Genomic DNA, 18,754 nt, shown 5'->3' with positions numbered 1-18,754 from the left:
CACACAAGAGGGCTACTCCTTTCAAGAGAGGTATAATCTTATTTTTGCCAGTTTCTCCAACAACTAAGTAACTTCAAAGGCAAATGTCAGTTTTTAGGAGTGAGTTTATTTTCAGAAAGCCAGAAACCTCTCAAAAACCACTGCAAATAAATACAAGGAGTGAACAAACAAGCTAATTAGGATGGAAATGAAAACCTAGGATTTATTATGAAACAGCATGACTAACATGTGTATGGCTCAGACTAGCTAGCTCTACAGTCAATGCAAAGGTGGTCAGTGGACAACCTGTGGGAGTCAGTTCTCTCCACCACATGGGTCCCAGGCAAAGTCAGATTTTCAGGCTAAGTGATCTTTTCTTACTAAGCCATCTCATCAATCCTATGGCTGTTTCGTTTTATTTCTTCTCTCACTGGTGGCTTTTGGATTGTTTCTGAGTTTAGCCAACAATGTGAACAACACTGCTATAAATGTTTGTACACATGTCTCCTGTTGTACACATAGACAAGAGAACTAAACCGAGACTTCAAAGATAGGTGTATTTAACCTCAGAACAGTTTCCAACTAAGCTGTAGAATGCTTAACAACTTACATTCCTTTCCTTATCATTTAAGAAAAAAATCCTTTTAGGGGCTGAAGAGGAAGTATAATTGGTAGAGTGCTTGCCTAACATGAGGGAACCCTGAGTTCCTAGTATGAGGAACCCAGCACCAGAAGAACCAGGCATTATGGGGCATAATATAATCCCAGCACTCAAAAAAGACAGAAGTTCAGAATCACCTCCAGCTATATAGCAAATTCAAGGCCAGTCTGAGACACTCGAAAAGAAATATATTTCTGCCAAGGGAATGAATATGAAAAAACTTCAGAATGATCTTAGTTTATATTTCCCATGTTACTAGCCAGGACAGTTGACCCTTTGCCAACACGACACACAAATATATCACTTACTAAGGTCTCTCTTGATCATTCCCAAGATCTCATACTAATATCAGCATCACGATCTAAAACATTCCAACTTTTACAAGTCGACAGTTGGCCGGGCACACCTTTAACCTGAGCACTCAGAAGCCAGAGGCAGACAAGTCTACAGAGTGAGTTCCAGGACAGCCAGGGAGGGCTACACAGAGAACCCTGTCACAGGAATAAAAAATAAAGAGGTCCTATAGTCTTTATCAGTTCACTCTCTTTAAAACACCCAAAGTGTCTTTCAACATTCAAAACTTCTCTATGACGAACATTTATTTCTATAGTTATTGTCCAAGTATCCTTTTTCATAAAATACCAATTCTTGTGGTTCACTTACTGTTACCTTGAATTGGTGTGCATTTCTCATGGATTTGTAGAAATCCTGTAGCCTTTGTTTTGGTTTTTTGTTGTTGTTTTGTTTTAATGTTTGTTTGTTGCCCATTTGGCCCCAAACTCCTGATCTCAAGTGACTCTCCTGCTAGGGCCAAAGAGACAAACTACCACTCCAAGCTCTGCATGGTTTTTCCACTGGGATTTTTGTTTGATTGTTTTTGAGACAAAGTCTCAGTGTATAACACAGGATGCTTCAAATTTGAGATTCTCTAGCCTCTGCCTCCCAAATGCAATGTGATTACAGGTGTGTACCACCACGCCCAGCTTTTTGCTGTTGTTGTTGTTTGTTCTTGACAATATTTTCACTTGTGTACAGTGTATTTTCTTCCATTTTCACTGTTACTTTTACTTTATTTAATGGTCTGTTGGATAACAAAAGCTCTTAATTTGATTCATTTATTTATTTGGTTTTTTGATAGTCTCATATAGCCCAGGTTGGCCTGGAACTCACTATGTAGCTGAAGCTGGTCCTCAACTCCTGATCCTACTGTTTTCAAGCACACAAAAGGGTGCTAAAAACAGACAGGTTCCAGAAATTCCCACCAGGTCTCCTTGAATTCTGACTCAACAGCAATCCAAGGAAAGAACTCTCACCCAGGGGAGCTGTAAATGAACAACTCTCAGTTCACACTAGATTTAGAACAATTCAACTTTCCTCCAGACAGAAAAAAAAAAAAAAAAAAAAAACAAATTCCCTGAATTTCTTGGAGTTTAGAAGACAGCTCAAAAGGAAGGAAGACTAAATTAGTTCTAGACTAAGAACTATTCTAGCTAGGGATGTATCTCATTCATACAGCACTTGTCCAGCATACTCAAGGACCTAGGGTTGATCCCCAACACTTAACTTATAATTTATTATGTGTTTTAAAAAGCTATATAATGCCAGGTATGTTGGTTCATGCTTTTGATCTCAGGATTTTGGAGGCAGAGGCAGGCAGGTCTTTGTGAGTTTGAGGGTAGCCTGACTTACATAGTGAGTTCCAGAACAGACAAAGCTATGTATGAGACCCTGTTTAATACACATACCACCACCATTATCATTTCCTACAGCCAGTAGACTAAAAATTTCTACTTTTAAAAAGAATCTAGCCTGGTAGTGGTAGTATATGCCTTTAATTCCAGTATTTGGGAGGCAGATGCAGGTGGATCTCTGAGTTCGAGGTCAGCCTGGTCTATAGAGTGAGCTCCAGGACAGCCAGGACTACACAACACACTGAAACCCTGCCTCGGGGGTACAGTGGGGTGGGAATTTAACAAAACCTAGTGTCTAATAGCATTAAGTTCAGCACCTAATATCTAAAAATTTAACAGACATATAAAGAAGCATGAAAATTTTACATACAGCCAGAAGAAAGACCAAACAGTAGGAAGAGCCTCAGGAATACAGAAATAAGAATTTAGTAGGGCAGGAACTGTGATACACGTGGCTTTGGCTTCTATTTAGGATTTAGGAAGCTCTATGAAAACTTCCATCACTTGAGGTAGAAGAGCACTGAGGTCTGAGACATCAAGCAAAGGCTGAAAATGAGCACAGAAAAGAAACCAGTTGGCCAAGGGAGACTAGAAGGTGGAGTTTAAGATACCCATCAGACATGTGATGCAGCAAGTCTCCAGAAAGCCAGACAGTGTGCCATAAAAGTCACCCTTTGTCAGCAGCCCAAGTGAAGTATTCAACTCTCTGCACCAGTCTCTTCCCTTTCTTCCCAAGAGTGCCATCTCTAAATAAACTGTCTCTGCCTCTGCTGGTGTCCACATCTCTGTCCAACTCCTCATCCACCAAACAAGAGTCTGGAACCTCTCTGGAGGTATCAGCCGAATGCAGACATATCACACCCTCAAAATACATCCCATAGACTTGCAAGCCTTTTCCATGGGCTTCTACTGTGCTCACAATAAAAACTGGGTACACTGTAGGAGATTAAAGAGAGTTTCACCTGGTTACCCAAGCATACAGGAGGTGATTTAGCAATGGTTGAGTCAGACACAATGTCCACCCACGACACAGCTCCTTTTCTTCCACTAAGAAAAGACAGCAGCAAATCCATGATGTAGATGGCATGGGCAGAGACTTTTGAAAGAGTAAAAGCGAGTCACTTTGTATTCTTGGGAGTGAAGAGAAACCAGCTGATGTTCCAACCATGACATTAATAACAAGAGATCTGACTCAGGGGGAACATGGCAGAGTTGGTTTGATTTCAATAAGGAGAAAAGGAAGAAGAATTTAAAAACCAGAGACAAAGCCTAACCTAAAATAAAAGCTAGACCAAACAAAATCTATCTCTACTATGCATCTAGCCCATATAAAAGACAAAAATAGTCTACCATGACAGAGAACAGGTAAACAGGGTCTGATGAGATGGTTTAGTAGGTAAAGGCACTTGCAAAAAGCCTAACAGCCTGAATTACCACCTCAACATCCACAAGGAGCAAACCTCTGAGATACCCTCTGACCTCCATATGCACCCACATTAAGTAAATAAATAAATGTAGAGGAGAGACAGAGAGATAGACACACACAAACACAAACACACACACACACACACACACACACACACAGAGAGAGAGAGAGAGAGAGAGAGAGAGAGAGAGAGAGAGACGAGAGAGAGAGAACGAGAGAGAGCACGAACACTTGTCTGTTATACAGACACTGAAGGGTAGCTGAAAGCTCTGGATGGATAATTACTGAGAACCCCTGCGTTCCCCAGCCTCCCCAGCTGTCAAACACCAGGAACAGCAGCCAATCAAGAGGAGCTGCAGCTACAGTCAGTAAGGTAAGGATAGCTCCAACAAAACCCAAGTCTACTTTACTACTTACTCAGCTTCTTAACAGAAAAGGCCCGGCCACTTCCAGGTTCAAATGCTAATTTCAGTGCTTATAGTTTTCTTATGCATGATGCTTTGGAGTCAAATACTAAGAACAAAAAAAGCTAAGTATCCCTTCCACTTCCCAATACCTATGAGAGATAATGCATCTATCTATTCGAGAATGCATCTCATGTACGTAGATGCTGTGGTGGTTTGAATATGGCCCCACATGCTCAAATATTTACATGCTTAGTCATCAGAGAGTGGCACTACCACGTGGATACCGGGATGGTACTAGGTTGTCAGGCTCTGCAGCAAGCACGATTTTACCCCCCTAAGCCAATCTCACCAACCCATGGAGTGGCATTTTTACAGTGAAAGAAAACATTAACCCATAATTCTGCGTCCTATAAAAATATTTTTCAGGGGCTGAGAGATGGCTGAGAGGTTAAGAGCACTGGCTGTTCTTCCAGAGGACCCAGGTTCAATTTCCAGCACCCACAATTGTCTGTAACTCCAGTTCCAGTGGATCTGATACTTTCACACCAATGTGTATAAAATAAATTATTTTTAAAAAAGTCTTTCAGCTGGGCATTGGTGGCACACACCTTTAATCCCAGCATTTGGGAGGCAGAGATAGTGGGATCTCTGAGTTCAAGGCCAGCCTGGTCCACAGCGTGCTTGTTCCAGGACAGCTGTCTCTAAAAAACAAAAACAAATAAACAAATAATCTTTCAGCAGAGGCAGGCAGATTTCTATGAGTTTGAGGCCAGCCACTCACTGGCTTGGAACTTGCTATGTAGACCAGGCTGGTCCCAACTTAGATTCACCTGTTTCTGCCTCCCAGGTGCTGGGGTTAAAATTAAAAGTGTGTATCACCACACTCTACAAACAATCAAAATGGTTGTTACTTTTTTTTTTTTTTTTTTTTTTTTTTTTGAGACAGGATCTCACACTATAGCTCTGGCTGGCCTGGAACTCCCTATATATTATTATAGGTTTGCAGAAACTGGCTCTCAACAGGACCTGACGCTGTAGCCAGACAGTCTAGTCCCTTGAGTCTTTGAATCGCTCTCTAGTTACCACATAAACTGAGATTGGTGGTACACCCTGTAATCCCAGCACTCAAGAGCTTCAGGCAGGAGCATCAGGGGTCCAAGGTCATCCTTAGAGGCCAGCCTGTGATTTGTAAGACACTGTTGTTTTTAAACTTCAGACCCACAAAAATGAAAAGGATACATTGTCTATAACAGATTTGCATTCAAGAAATGTAACTGAAGTTCTTCAGTCAGAGAGAAAATGATACCAGATGAAAACTAAATTTATTCTAAGTAATGAACTGCACTAGAAATGGCATGAGGTTAAACATCTTTTTTTAAAAAATCATTTTTTATTTGAATTAGAAACAAGATTGTTTTACATGACAATCCCAGTTCCCTTCTCCCTCGGGTCCTCCCCTACCGCACCCCCAACTAAAACCCTACCTATCGCATATCCTTTCTTCTATTCTTCCCCTGACTCAACCTTTCTGCTCACTCATGTCCTCTGCATCCTTCCTCTTTTTCCCTTCTCATTCTCGTAGCTCCCTCCCCCCTCTTCCGGTGCTCTCAATTTGCTCAGGGGATCTTGATCCTTTCCCCATCTCCGGGAGGCTATGTATGTCTCTCTTAGGGTCCTCCTTGTTTACTAGCTTCTCAAACAGATACGTTTTTGATTGTTTGTCTGCTTGACTATTATCAGTCTCTGGAGACAAAGGAGGAGCCAGTGAAGCCACACTGCTGAACATGCTCAACATCTCCCCTTTTCCTTTGGGCTGATCATCCAGCAGGTGTTTGACAACGGCAGCATTTACAACCCGGAAGTGCTTGACATCACAGAGCGGACTCTGCACTCACGCCTCCTAGAGGGTGTCCGAAATGTTGCCAGTGTTTGTCTGCAGATTGGTTACCCGACTGTTGCCTCAGTGCCACACTCTATCATCAATGGGTACAAGCGGGGCCTGGCTTTGTCTGTGGAGACTGAGTACACCTTCCCACTTGCTGAAAAGGTCAAGGCCTTCTTGGCTGATCCATCTGCATTTGTGGCTGCTGCCCCAGCCCAGGCTGAAGCCAAGGAAGAGTCGGAGGAATCAGATGAGGATATGGGATTTGGTCTGTTTGACTGCTCCCTCAGAGCAACCAACTCAGCCAGTTTAATTTGAGAAACATGGAAATAAAAGCTTACTTCTGTTTTTTTTTTAAAAAAAAAAGTAATGGGAAAAGCCAGGTGTAGTTCTGCAGGCCTTTAATCCCAGCACTCAAGGCAGAGGCAGACAAATAGATCTCTGTGAGTTCAAAGTCAACCTGCTCTGCATAGTGAGTTCCAGGCCTATCTCAAAAAAAAAAAAAAAAAAAAAAAAAAAAAAATTGGGTTTGGGTCAGTAAGATGGCTCAGCGGATAAAAAGTGCCTGATAACCTGAGTATGATCCTCTTAGCCCATGGTAAAAGGTGAGAATCAGGTCCAAAAGTTGTCTTCTGGACTCTACAAGCCCTCCAATACACATACACACTAATAATTAAAATAAATTTTTAATTTTTAAAGTAATAGGTGCCTGGCTCAGTGCCATACAACTAATCTTAGAACCAAGATAAACAGGTCTATATAGTGAGACCCTGTTTCAAAAGAATAAAAAAAAAAAAATTGAGTTAGGGCTAGAGGTAGGTCAGTGATATACCTCACTTGCACAGGGTCTGAGTTTGACCCCAGACCCTCTCCCAAAAGTTATCATTTAAAGCAAAGTTAACAGCATAACAGAATTTATAACATAAAGTAAATGAATGATAACAATAATACACAGGATGGAGGCATAAAAATACTCTTGTAAAAAAATATTTAAAGGTAGATGCTTATAAATTAAGAAGTATACTGTGGGCCAGACCGTGGTACATGCCTTTAATCCCAGCACTCGGGAGGCAGAGGCAGGCGGATCTCTGTAAGTTCGAAGCCAGCCTGGTGTACAGAGTGAGTTCCAGGACAGCCAAAGCTACACAGAGAAACCTTGCCTCAAAGAAAAAGAAAAACAAAAACAAAAACAAAAAGAAAAAGAGAAAGAAAAAGAAAAAGAAAGAGAAAGAGAAAGAAAAGAGATTTTACAATGTTAAATAAGTCAGTCTATCAATAATAGCTTTTTATACATAAAGAAAAACCTACAAAACTTATTTCTACTTCAGGTATTACATACTCCTTATAACCAATGTTCCTACTGATAAAACTTCTGAAAAAATACACAAAACAAACCTGAGGAATTTGAACAGTATTCTATAAAGTTGGTAAACTGGAGAAGAGTCAAAGCACCAAACAGAGATCTATCTGCACAGAGTTCCACTGTTTATTGTTAGAGTCATTTCAATAAAGTCACTGAGAAAAATTACTGCACTAGAATGGCCCATAGGCAAGCCTGTGGGGAACTTTCTTTTCCTTTTTATTTTTTATTTTTAAATATCTATTTATTTATTTATTTATTTATTTTTGTATGCAGTGTTCTGCCCAGGACAGAAGAGGGCACCAGGTCGCATTACAGATGGTTGTGAGCCACCATGTGGTTGCTGGGAATTGAACTCAGGACCTCTGGAAGAGCAGCTAGTGCTCTTAACCACTAAGCCATCTCTCAAGCCCCTCTTTTCCTTATTAAATGATTCATTTCTTTTCATTTTATGTGCATTGGCATCTTCCCTGCATGAATGTCTGTATGAGTATGTCAGATCCCCTGGAACTGGAGTTACAGATGGTTGTGAACTGACATGTGGGTACTATAAATTGAACCCAGGTCCTAGGAAAGAGCAGCCAGTGCTCTTAACCAACAAGCCATCTCTCCAGCCCTGGGCAGGTAGCCCTGGGATATATAAAAAAGTAGGCTGAGTAAGCCATGTGGAGCAAGCCAGCAAGCAAATTGTCCATGACCTCTGCTTCAGTTCCTGCCTCCAGGTTCCTGGCCCGATTTCCCTGGGTGATACATACAAAATGTAAGATGAAATAAACCCTTTTCTGTCAAATTGCTTTTGGTTACAGTGTTTATCACAGCAATAGAACCCTAATTAAGACAGAAATTGGTATCAGGACACAGGGTTCTACTGTGACAGATTTGAACATGCTTTGGGGGAAGACTGTGGAAGGACTTTCGAACTTTGGGACAGAAAAGCCATTGAGTATTTAGAGCTTAATGAGGTATTATGGGAACTTAGAAAATAAGTTCTAAGAGCATGTCTGCACTGAGGACTGGCTTGTGAAATTTCAGAAGAAAGTTTGAGAGTCCATTACAGACTTTTATTGTAGCTGTTCAATATTTTGAGCTTTTAAGAATCTGTGGCTCTGATCAGCTGTGGATGAAAAATTGGTTGTGATTAGCAAGAAACCAGAACTACAAAGCAAAAATATTACTTTGACAAGACTTTGACTGACCAGCCGGGACTTAAGAATGAACTGTGATCAAGAGGAGGCCCACACACCTATAATACCAGCACTGGGGAGGCACAGGCAGGCAAAACCCTTGAGTGTGAGTACAACTTGGTCTGTATAGTGAATTTCAGGACAACCAGATCTATGTAGAGAGACCCTGTCTCAAAACAACAAAAACTGTTTCCTTGGTGTCAGCACAAAGAAGCTGTGTTCCAGGGTAGTCCAAGGCTGCATCTCACACTGGCAGTCAAACCTGGTAATGTGTAGCTTTTGCAGGGATAGTTGTTTTGAACCCTAACCCTGCACTGTGTGGCAGGGACAGAGTCCCTGAAAAGAGCTCAGGAGAGGCTATTATTGAAAGTGTGGTCCAGGAGCAGTGGAGACCCCTACGTTTTGGAGATACCAGTGCTACAGGATGACTGCCACAGAAAGACACAGATGTGGGATGGAGCTGTGTGCTCTGTGGAAAGCAGAACTGAGAGGCGCTGCTAAGGCCCTCCTGAGGCCAGAGGACTGTGAGTGAGTCACAGATGTCAAGGACTGAACCTTTTACACTGGTCAGCTTTGGTTTTGCTTTGATTTTATTATAACTGTGCTCTGGTTCTTCCACCTTGAGTGAGAAAGTATGTAACTTATTTTTTTATTTTACAGAAGACCATAGGAATTTAGGAAGACTAAATTTTTATTGTTGTTGTTTTGGTTTTTCCAGACAGGGTTTCTCTGTGTAGCCCTGGCTGTCCTGGAACTCACTCTGTAGACCAGGCTGGCTCAGACTCAGAAGTGAACCTGCCTCTGCCTCCCAAGTACAGAGGTTAAAATCGTGAGGCACCACTGCCCAGCTAAAACTGGATATTTTAAAGAAACTAAAAATGTAAAGACTGTAGAGCATTTAAAAGTTGGAATGTTTCATATTGTGATGCATATATTAATATGAAATCTTCAGGATGATCAAGAAAGGTTTATGGCCTTAGTAATTGATGTGTTTGTGTGTCAAATTGACAAGGGTCAACTGTCCTGCCTAGTTTACTGTTAAATCAACACTTACCTAGACATATCTGGAAAAAGGGATACTCTTAATTGAGAAACTGCCTTCATAAAAATTGGCCTAAGCCAAGTCTGTGTGGCATTTTCTTGATTAATGATTGATATAGGAAAACCTAGCTCACTGTGGATGGCATCTGCCCTGAGCAATCAGTCCTGAGTTGTGTAAGAAAGTAGGCTGGGCAAGCCAGTCAGCAGTGTTCCTCCATGTCCCTGCTTTGGACTGACAGACATCAGTAACTACATATTGAGACCCCCATCTCTTAACAACAAAAACCTCCAAAAGAAAATCTAACATCGTCTTGGCTTGAATGAGAAAAGAATCATAAGCAACTGTGGCTACCTTGGGAGTAGGTAATAAAGATGCCCAGAGGAAGAGCCAGAGATGGGAACCTCTTCTGTGATAAACACACATGTATTTTGGACTAATCTCTCTTAGAATTGTATGTGCAGGCTCAGCATTGATGGCGCACACCTTTAATTCCAGCACTCAGGAGTCAGAGGCAGGTGGATCTCTGTGAGTTCAAGGCCAGCCTAGAGGGAGTTCCAGGACAGCCTCCAAAGCCACAGAGAAACCCTGTCTCCAAACAAACAAACAAAGAATTATATGTGCAGATGCAAAAAAGTACAGCAGGGGCTGAGGAGATGACTCCATGGGCAAAGTAGTAAGTCAGAAGAATACCACAGAACCCAGAGTCTACAATGAAACATTCACAGTATGTATCTAGGACACACTCCAGATTAATGTAAAGAATTAGGATATGGCCCATTCTCAAGGGAAAGCAAGCCACTTAGTTGAGGACAATCCCAAAATGATGTAAAAGTTAAAATGTCCAGATATACCTAGTCTCTGGGACAGAATAAGTCCAGAAAAAGGATCACATACTTATGAGCTGGTTCTCAAACAAGTTGCAGAAACAACTGGTTATCTGCTTAAAAATAGATAAAATAACCTTGGTGCTGTCAGTAAGATGGCTGATTAGTGGGGCCCAACATATTTCTCTCCACAACAAAGCACCAAACCAAAGGAAAAAACAGGTGTTTCACTGGAGTGTTTGAAGCACAGCTACTACATGCTGCCCCAGGAAGCAGAGGGACAACCTGACTGTAGGGAAGTGTAGGTGACAGAGACAACAGCAGCACAGACATATACACTGGCCTTAAAATGAAGGGGTCTGGGGGCTGGACAGATGATTAGAGCACTTGCTGCTCTTGCAGGACCTGAATTTGGTTCCCAGGACCTGTGCTGGGCACTCACAACTGCCTGTACTCCAGGTTCAGAGGATTCAATGCCCTCTCTGGCCTTTGTGGGCACTCATACACAGTCAAATAAAAATTATATATTAAAGGGCAGGGTTTTGTTTTTTTGAAGGGGAATATGGGTGGCACATGCCTTTAATCCCAGCACTCAGAAAGCAGAGGCACAGGGATCTCTAACTTCAAGGCCAGCCCGGTCTATATACCAATTTCCAGGCCAGCTGGGGCTACACAGTAAGATGCCATCTCTAAAACTAATAAATAAATGAATAAATAAATTTTCAAAAGAGAACTAAGAATACAGTATTCATCATCTTATCTCTCAAGATTAACCCTGAACCAAGAGGGTCTCTGTGTAGCAAGAAAAAGATAAGCAGGCGGCCCCCAGCTATCTCCATGGATACCTCAAACATTTGCTGATAAACAGATTGTAACCAACACAGGCCCTGGACCCAGCTTGGGGAGCAGGCTGTTTACTACTATCACTGTTCATTAGACTGTAATTACATTGTTTTCACCCATCCCTACCCAGCTCCTACTGCCATCCTGAGACTTCTAAACCCGGGCTTCACGAAGCTGTAAAGCAGCTGCCCTCAGGCAGCTTGATGGGTCCAGCCCTGTGAACCCCTCCATGGATTCCTTCACCTTGCCACAGGCTCTGGGCCCACCTTCTCTCTGTCCCAGGAAGTAGACATGAAAATAAGCCCAAGAGAAGCCCTGCAAAGTCACTCATGCAGCCCTCAAGACATTGACGGGTACCCCATCTGGACTTATGGGTACTACCTGTTGCCCATGGAGCACGAGATACTGATACATTTTCTGCTCTGCTAGCAGTCATGCGGTAGGTATGCATACTTATCTAAACTCACCAGCATGGTCCTTAAAATGTGATGCTAACACACCCCTGCTGCTGCACCAGCTGCATCTCACCTATATTCCACATCCACAGAAACTGATAGGCACACTCTATAACCAAAATAACCTGCCCAAAAGAGCTGCATTCTGGCTTGTATTACAATCATATAACTTACAAAACACTAAAACTAAAACATTCAGATACCACCAAAGCTGATTATACCTACAGAAGCCACATAGATACTACATTAAACACTCATCCCTAACCAATGCCAATGCAACCTATTCAAACGACAGTGTAGCACACAATGCCAGGAAAGTTCTTCTTAATGAAAACCACCCTGTAAAATTGATACAGGCAGGGCTGGCAAGATGGCTCTGTGGGTAAAAAGTATTGGCCACACAAGCCTGATAAATTAAGTTTGAATCCCAATCCCATGGAGAAGGAGAGAATGGACTCCTGAAAGTTGTCCTATGACCACTACAAGCACACTGAGGTACATACCCACACTCACACATATATCATACATACAATAATAAATTGTTTACATTTAAATTGGTACAAGCAATGACGTGCCAAATGAATAAACAACACACAAAAAAAAAAAACATAAGAAGTATGAAAAAATATGGCACCATGACATTACATCTCCAAATACAGTAACTCTGCAGCACAGACTCCAAATGAAAAGATTTTTTTTTTTTTTTTTTTTTTTGGTTTTTGGAGACAGGGTTTCTCTGTGTAGCCTATCTTGGCACTTGCTCTGGAGACCAGGCTGGCCTCGAACTCACAGAGATCCGCCTGCCTCCTGAGTGCTGGGATTAAAGGCGTGCGCCACCAACGCCCGGCTGAAAGGAGATTAACAAAATGTCTGACAGGAGATTCAAAGGATGAATTCTTTTCCTCAACTAGTATTCTAAACAGGGTGTGTGTGTGTGTGTGTGTGTGTGTGTGTGTGTCTGTGTGTGTGTGTGTGTATGTATGTATGTATGTGTGTGTTCGTGCATGCACAATAGGTTCTGGGAACTAAATTCAGGACATTATTAGACTTGGCAGCAAGTGCTTTCCCTGCTAAGCCATCTAATTAGCCCCAGCCTCAACTAATTTTAAGGTAACAATTACAGTGCTAGAGAGATGGCTCAGCAGTTAAAAGTACTTGTTTTTGCAGAGGACCCAGATTCAATCACCCATATGGACTCACAACCATCTGTAACTCCCATTTCAGGAAATCCAATGCCCTCTTCGGCCTCTGTAGGCACCGGGCATCCACATACACCCATACAGGCTAAACACTCAAGCACTTATAATAGGGAGGGAGGGATGGAGGGAGGCAGCAGAGACAGAGGGGAAGAGAGAGGAAGAGGGAGGGGGGGAGAGAGAGAGGGAGACTATTCAATAAAAGAGCTGATAAAAAATTTCAAATCTTAGTGGGAAGATAACTCAAATTTAGTAGATTTAAGCACTAAAAGAACTTCTCTGAGGCACCTGACGGTCAAATGTCAAAAGAACAAGACAAAGAGGGGAATTCCTAGAAATATGAGCCAGGTGTGGTGGAGAATGCCTGTAATCCCAACACTTTGGAGGTGGAGGGAGGAGGGCAAGGAGTTAGTTCAACAGCATCCTCAGGCCAGCCTGAGCTACATACATAAACTGCCTCAAAAAAGGAAAAGCACAGCTCTACTTCCAGACTGTTGATGTAATTTCAGCCTCATACCCTTCCTTGCCTTCCCTGATGGACTGCATCACCTTTGGTATGAGCCAAAATAAACCTTTCTCTTTCTAAAAACAACAGTGGAAAAACCAAACAACTCCCAACCCCCATAAACTTTTTAAAATAAAAGTCAAATCATGAATGAAAAACTCATTATACTAACATCAGATTCTCAGTAGAAACTTTTTAAGCCACAGAAGAAAGGAATGATGTATTTGAAGTCCTTAAAGAAAAAAACTGCCAATCAAATATACCCAGTAAAGCTTTTCATCAGAAAAAAAGAGAGAAAGAAAGAAAGAAAGAAAGAAAGAAAGAAAGAAAGAAAGGAAGGAAGGAAGGAAGGAAGGAAGAAAGGAAGGAAGGAAGAAAGTCTTTCCAAGAGAAGTAAAAAGCTGGAAAAAATTCACCACACCATGTTTACAGGAGTCCTCCACTAGATAAAAAACTGATGGTCATGATGAAAACACAAAACTCACGGAACATATACACAAAAGAGAAATCGATGAAACCTTATTAATATAGAAAATCAAACCACAAAAATGAACAAGGAAAAATATACAAGAATACTAGAATATTAAATGACAAGAGTACATTTTTACTTATCAATAATCTTGAAGGGAAACAAATTAAATTCCCCAATTAAGGGAATCAGTGATGGCACACCCCTTTGATCCCAGCACTCAGGAGGCAAAGGCAGGTGAATCCCTATGAGTTTGAGGCCAGCCTGATCTACATAGTGAATTCCAGGACAACCGAAGCCACACAGAGAAACCCTGTCTAGAACAAAAAAAAAAAAAAAAAAAAAAAAGATATAGACTGAACAAACTCCCTTTAAGCCAGGCAGAGGTGGCACATCCTTTAATCCCAATACTTGTGAGGCAGAGGCAGGCAGATCTCTGTGAGTTCGAGGCCAGCCTGGTCTACAGAGTGAGTTACAGGATAGCTAAAGCTACACAGAGAAATCATGTCTGGAAAAACAAACAAACAAACAAAAAAAGAAACTCACTTTACCAAGTAAAATAATGGATAAATAAATAAATAAATAAATGCCATAGTAGCTATTCTTACATAAAAATAGGCTTTATGTAAAAAACAACCAAGACTGTAAAATGAGACAAAGGACATCAATATATAATGATAAGGGGGAAAATTCAAGAAAAAGCAATAAGGATTGCAAATATATATATATATAATATATATATATATATATATATACCCCAACGCATCCAATTATATAAAACAAATATTATTATAACTAAAAGGAGACTCTAATACAATTACAGCTAAAAACTTGACACCACACCTTCATTGGGCAGCTACACAAACCTCTCCAAAATATCAACAACAACAACAAAAAAATCAAGGTTAACCCATTCTAAGGACTAAAAGCACCCCAAAATATTCATACAACATTCTATCTGAGAGTTATGGAATACATATTCTTTTCATCATCAAACAGAATTCTATGGAACTGACTATATGTTAGGCTACAAATCAAGTTTCAACAAAGTCAAAGAAATTATAATCATAACCTCTCTCTCTCTCTCTCTCTCTCTCTCTCTCTCTTCTCTCTCTCTCTCTCACACACACACACACACACACACACACACACACACACACCCCAGAACAGAATCAATCTGAAAAGCCTTTACGGAAACCCACTATTCTATAGGGTAATTAAAAGTATCATTTAGAAAGACATGAGTTATTAATGAGAGCTCAGTGTGAGGTAAGAAATGCCTCCCTGTAAGTTATTGGTCAGGGACACCCCAGAGGCCCCAAAATACAGGCTGATGCATTACTCTTGCTTGCCCACCAAAACTAGGTGATCAAATTCTATTGCTGCAAATACAACAACACACTTAGGTTATGGAACACAGAGAAATCAAGCTGGAATAGACTTGAAAACTTCCTCCCCACTGGCTAGCTTTCACAGTGTGAGAGGGCCCTCTGCAGGCTACTGCAGGGAGAAAACCACCAAATGTACTCCTACAGTGAACCTTGCATGCTACAATACTGACTGACATACCAGGCAAGACACGTCCACTGATGCACTTGTGGCACACAGAACGGGTAACTAACGATTGCTTTTGGAGTGAATCTGAGGCCTGTTCCACAGGAGGAAATCCATGCCTAATACATAAATCTGGTCAAAAGGCCATGACTAAGGGAGGTTGTAAGCTCTAGAGGGGAACCTATTCTCGTGGTCCTGCTAAATGGACACACTGTCAAATGGTCATCTAAATAATGTTGATACACTCAGATAAACACTACCTTCAACCCTAGCCAAGCAGCGTCTCTCTTAAAAGAGCAGCAGTTAATGTAGACTAATAATCGTCAAAGTGCTGAGGATAAGTAACTATTTAGTACTCAGCCCTAAATGAAACATCAGTATCAGTTAATTCCTCCGCAACACAGGGCTCAGGAAACACTGTGGAAAGGGAGGTGGAAAGAGTATAAAAGACAAAGGATAGGGAAGGGTGATGTGAAATGCTGCCTTCTGGACATGGCATGGCCATTGTACTCATGAACTCTAAAGCTATGGTCACCTGAACCTGATCAGTCAACACGCCAACAAGAAGCACCAAGACTCAGTGGGTAACCAATCAATCAGTCAATCAATCAAGAAGGAAAGGACGCCATCCCTTTCTGCTGACCGATCCACAACGAGATGTGATGACTGCTTACAAAAAAAACTGGCAGATTTTGAAACTATTCAAAAAAAAAAAAAAAGTCCATGAAGTGGCAGTATATAAGGACAATATAAAAGCCAACTTCACAATAACAACAAAACAGAAGACATAATTTTTAGTAATATAGCAATCAAACAAAATTGTAATATCTACAAAATATTCAGTCAGTTTAGCCTGGATACATAAAACGGTGACATTTCACTGCAAGATACTAAGAAAGAACTAGTAAGCAATGATTATATAAGCCAGTTCTCCCTGAGTTCATCTGACCAACACATAATAGAATTTTGGAGAATGTGATACACTGATCCTAAAATGCATATGAAAGAATAAAGGGCCAATGAGAGCAAACCACAGACAGAGGAAAAAAAAAAAAAAAAGAAGGAAAGGACATAAAGGTGAAGGTGAAATGTTGGGGTGCTTTAGGGAAGTGGAAGAGAGATTTGGAGTACATTATCATCAAGATACACTGTATTGTTTGTAAGCATGAACCTGTCAAAAACTAAGATTTGATTAACTTTACAAACTACAAATACATTAAAATTCTAGGTAAACAAGATGCCTCAGTGGGTAAAGAGACAGGCTGATGACCTCAGTTCAATGCTTGGAACTCACAAGTAAAAGAGAACTGTCTCCTACAAGTTGTTCTCTAGACTTTCATACCTGTGCCCTAGCACGCACACCTGGCATGCACATGTACCCCCCCACCCACCCGGAACCACACATACACACCAGATCCAATACAACAAAAACAGGAAAACTAAAAACCAATACCCTTAATGAACAGATACATAAAGCTTCTCAACAAAATACTAGTGAATCAAATTTAACAACACATAAAATTGCAAATGAACAAATGAAAAAAGTCCAACATATTAATAAATACATCATATCAAACAATGAATGCTAAAAGTCACCAGCATCTCAACACATTCAGAGAAAGCATTTGCTGAAGTTCAGCATTCTCCAGAAAAAAGCCTTCAGCAAAGGATACCAGGATTGCATCTCAACATGGATAGTAAGGACTATACATGGCAAACCTACAGCCTAAATCACACCTAATGGGGAAAAGCTGAAATTGTTCCTCTAAGATCAGGAACTAGGCAAACATGTTCAATTACTCTATACTGATCATTACACATTATATACAAGTATTGCTATGTCATACTGTACCCCACAACTACGTAAAATGATTCTGTCAATTAATACTAAAAAATATATTTAAGGAAGATGTGGTAGCTTATGTCCATAATCCCAGCATTCGAAGACTAAGGTCAGAAGGATTGCTAGGAATATACATAACACATTTGAAGCCAGCCTGAGCCATTACATAGCAAGACCATATGAGAAACACACACACATACACACATGCATGTACATGCATACACATATGTGTTTTTGAAACCATCTCACTCTGTAGTCCAAGCTGGTCTGGAACTCATGTAGACTAAGCTAGCCTTTAACCTGAGCAATCCTCCCAGACCTGTGTCTCCCCCTCCCATGCTTCCTTCCAGTACTGTAATTACAGGTGTGCGCCACTATGCCCAGCTACATATTTTTAAGTACACATAAATAGAATGAATAAATGATAATGGATAAATGGAATAAATGATAACAACGGGGGTTGTTTTGGTTTATTTTATTTTATTTTATTTTTTTGAGACAGGGTTTCTCTGTGGCTTTGGAGGCTGTCCTAGAACTAGCTCTTGTAGACCAGGCTGGTCTCAAACTCACAGATCCACCTGCCTCTGCCTCCTGAGTGCTGGGATTAAAGGCATTCGCCACCACCGACCAGCTTTGTTTTGTTTTTTGAGAGTCAAGATCTGATCATTTATTTGTTACTTTTATAGGCTTATTTTTGACTGGACTCAGTCTTAGAAGTAGCTGTCAGTGAAGACAGCCTATGCTCTTAGGATTCTGTTCCTGGAGTTTTTCTTTGGCTTCCCTCATTCTCTTAGCTAAAAGTTTAGCATACTCTGCAGCCTCCTCATTTTTCTTGATGTACTGTTTCATCAGAGTAATATATGCCAGCATTTGTGTTGCAGGACACGTTGAATCTTGGGTGTTTTGGTCCTGGGCTTCTAACCTTTGTTTAGGGGCTTTCTGACAACATATTGGTGGATAGCATTATTTTTTGAGAGACTGAAAAACTTTAGGATTATGCTTTGGACCCCAACCGCCAAAGTACAAATCCAGGAATATCCTTTCCAACAATAGCCAAGTTGAGAACATTCAGGTTGACATCCACAGTGCATCCATAAGCAGCCTTGCACTTCCTCTCTCCAATTCTCCTGGGTCTGTAACAAGAATGCTCGCTCCCACTCAACAGTAGGTGCATATCCACCATGAGTCAAGACTCTCTGCTTCACAGGAAAACCCTGCTTGTTATTCCCACCGCTGATTGGACCACATGGCCCTTCCACTCTTCACCAGAGCATCAGCAACTACTTCTGTGGCCACACATTTCTCAGATAAAGTAAAACGTTTATGTTCATCATCCACTTCAATGAGTTTCTAACAGCCAGTGGGTGGCAAGGAGATACTGGCTTCATCCTGACTAAACCAACCTCCTAGAAGGTGTCACAACAAAGAGCTAA

The 18,754-nt window shown here is 41.1% G+C and overlaps 1 protein-coding gene across 5 annotated transcripts in view; it reads right to left on the bottom strand.

Annotated features, from left to right (window-relative positions):
* Snx27 (sorting nexin 27) overlaps window positions 1-18,754 on the bottom strand; it is a 78,381-nt gene that overhangs the window by 35,283 nt on the left and 24,344 nt on the right. The window lies entirely within an intron of this gene.

Source organism: Cricetulus griseus, assembly GCF_003668045.3.
Source record: "Cricetulus griseus strain 17A/GY chromosome 1 unlocalized genomic scaffold, alternate assembly CriGri-PICRH-1.0 chr1_0, whole genome shotgun sequence".
Classification (NCBI taxonomy): domain Eukaryota; kingdom Metazoa; phylum Chordata; class Mammalia; order Rodentia; family Cricetidae; genus Cricetulus; species Cricetulus griseus.
The sequence above is the reverse complement of the archived record's forward strand: the minus strand, read 5'-3'. Positions and strand labels throughout refer to the sequence as shown.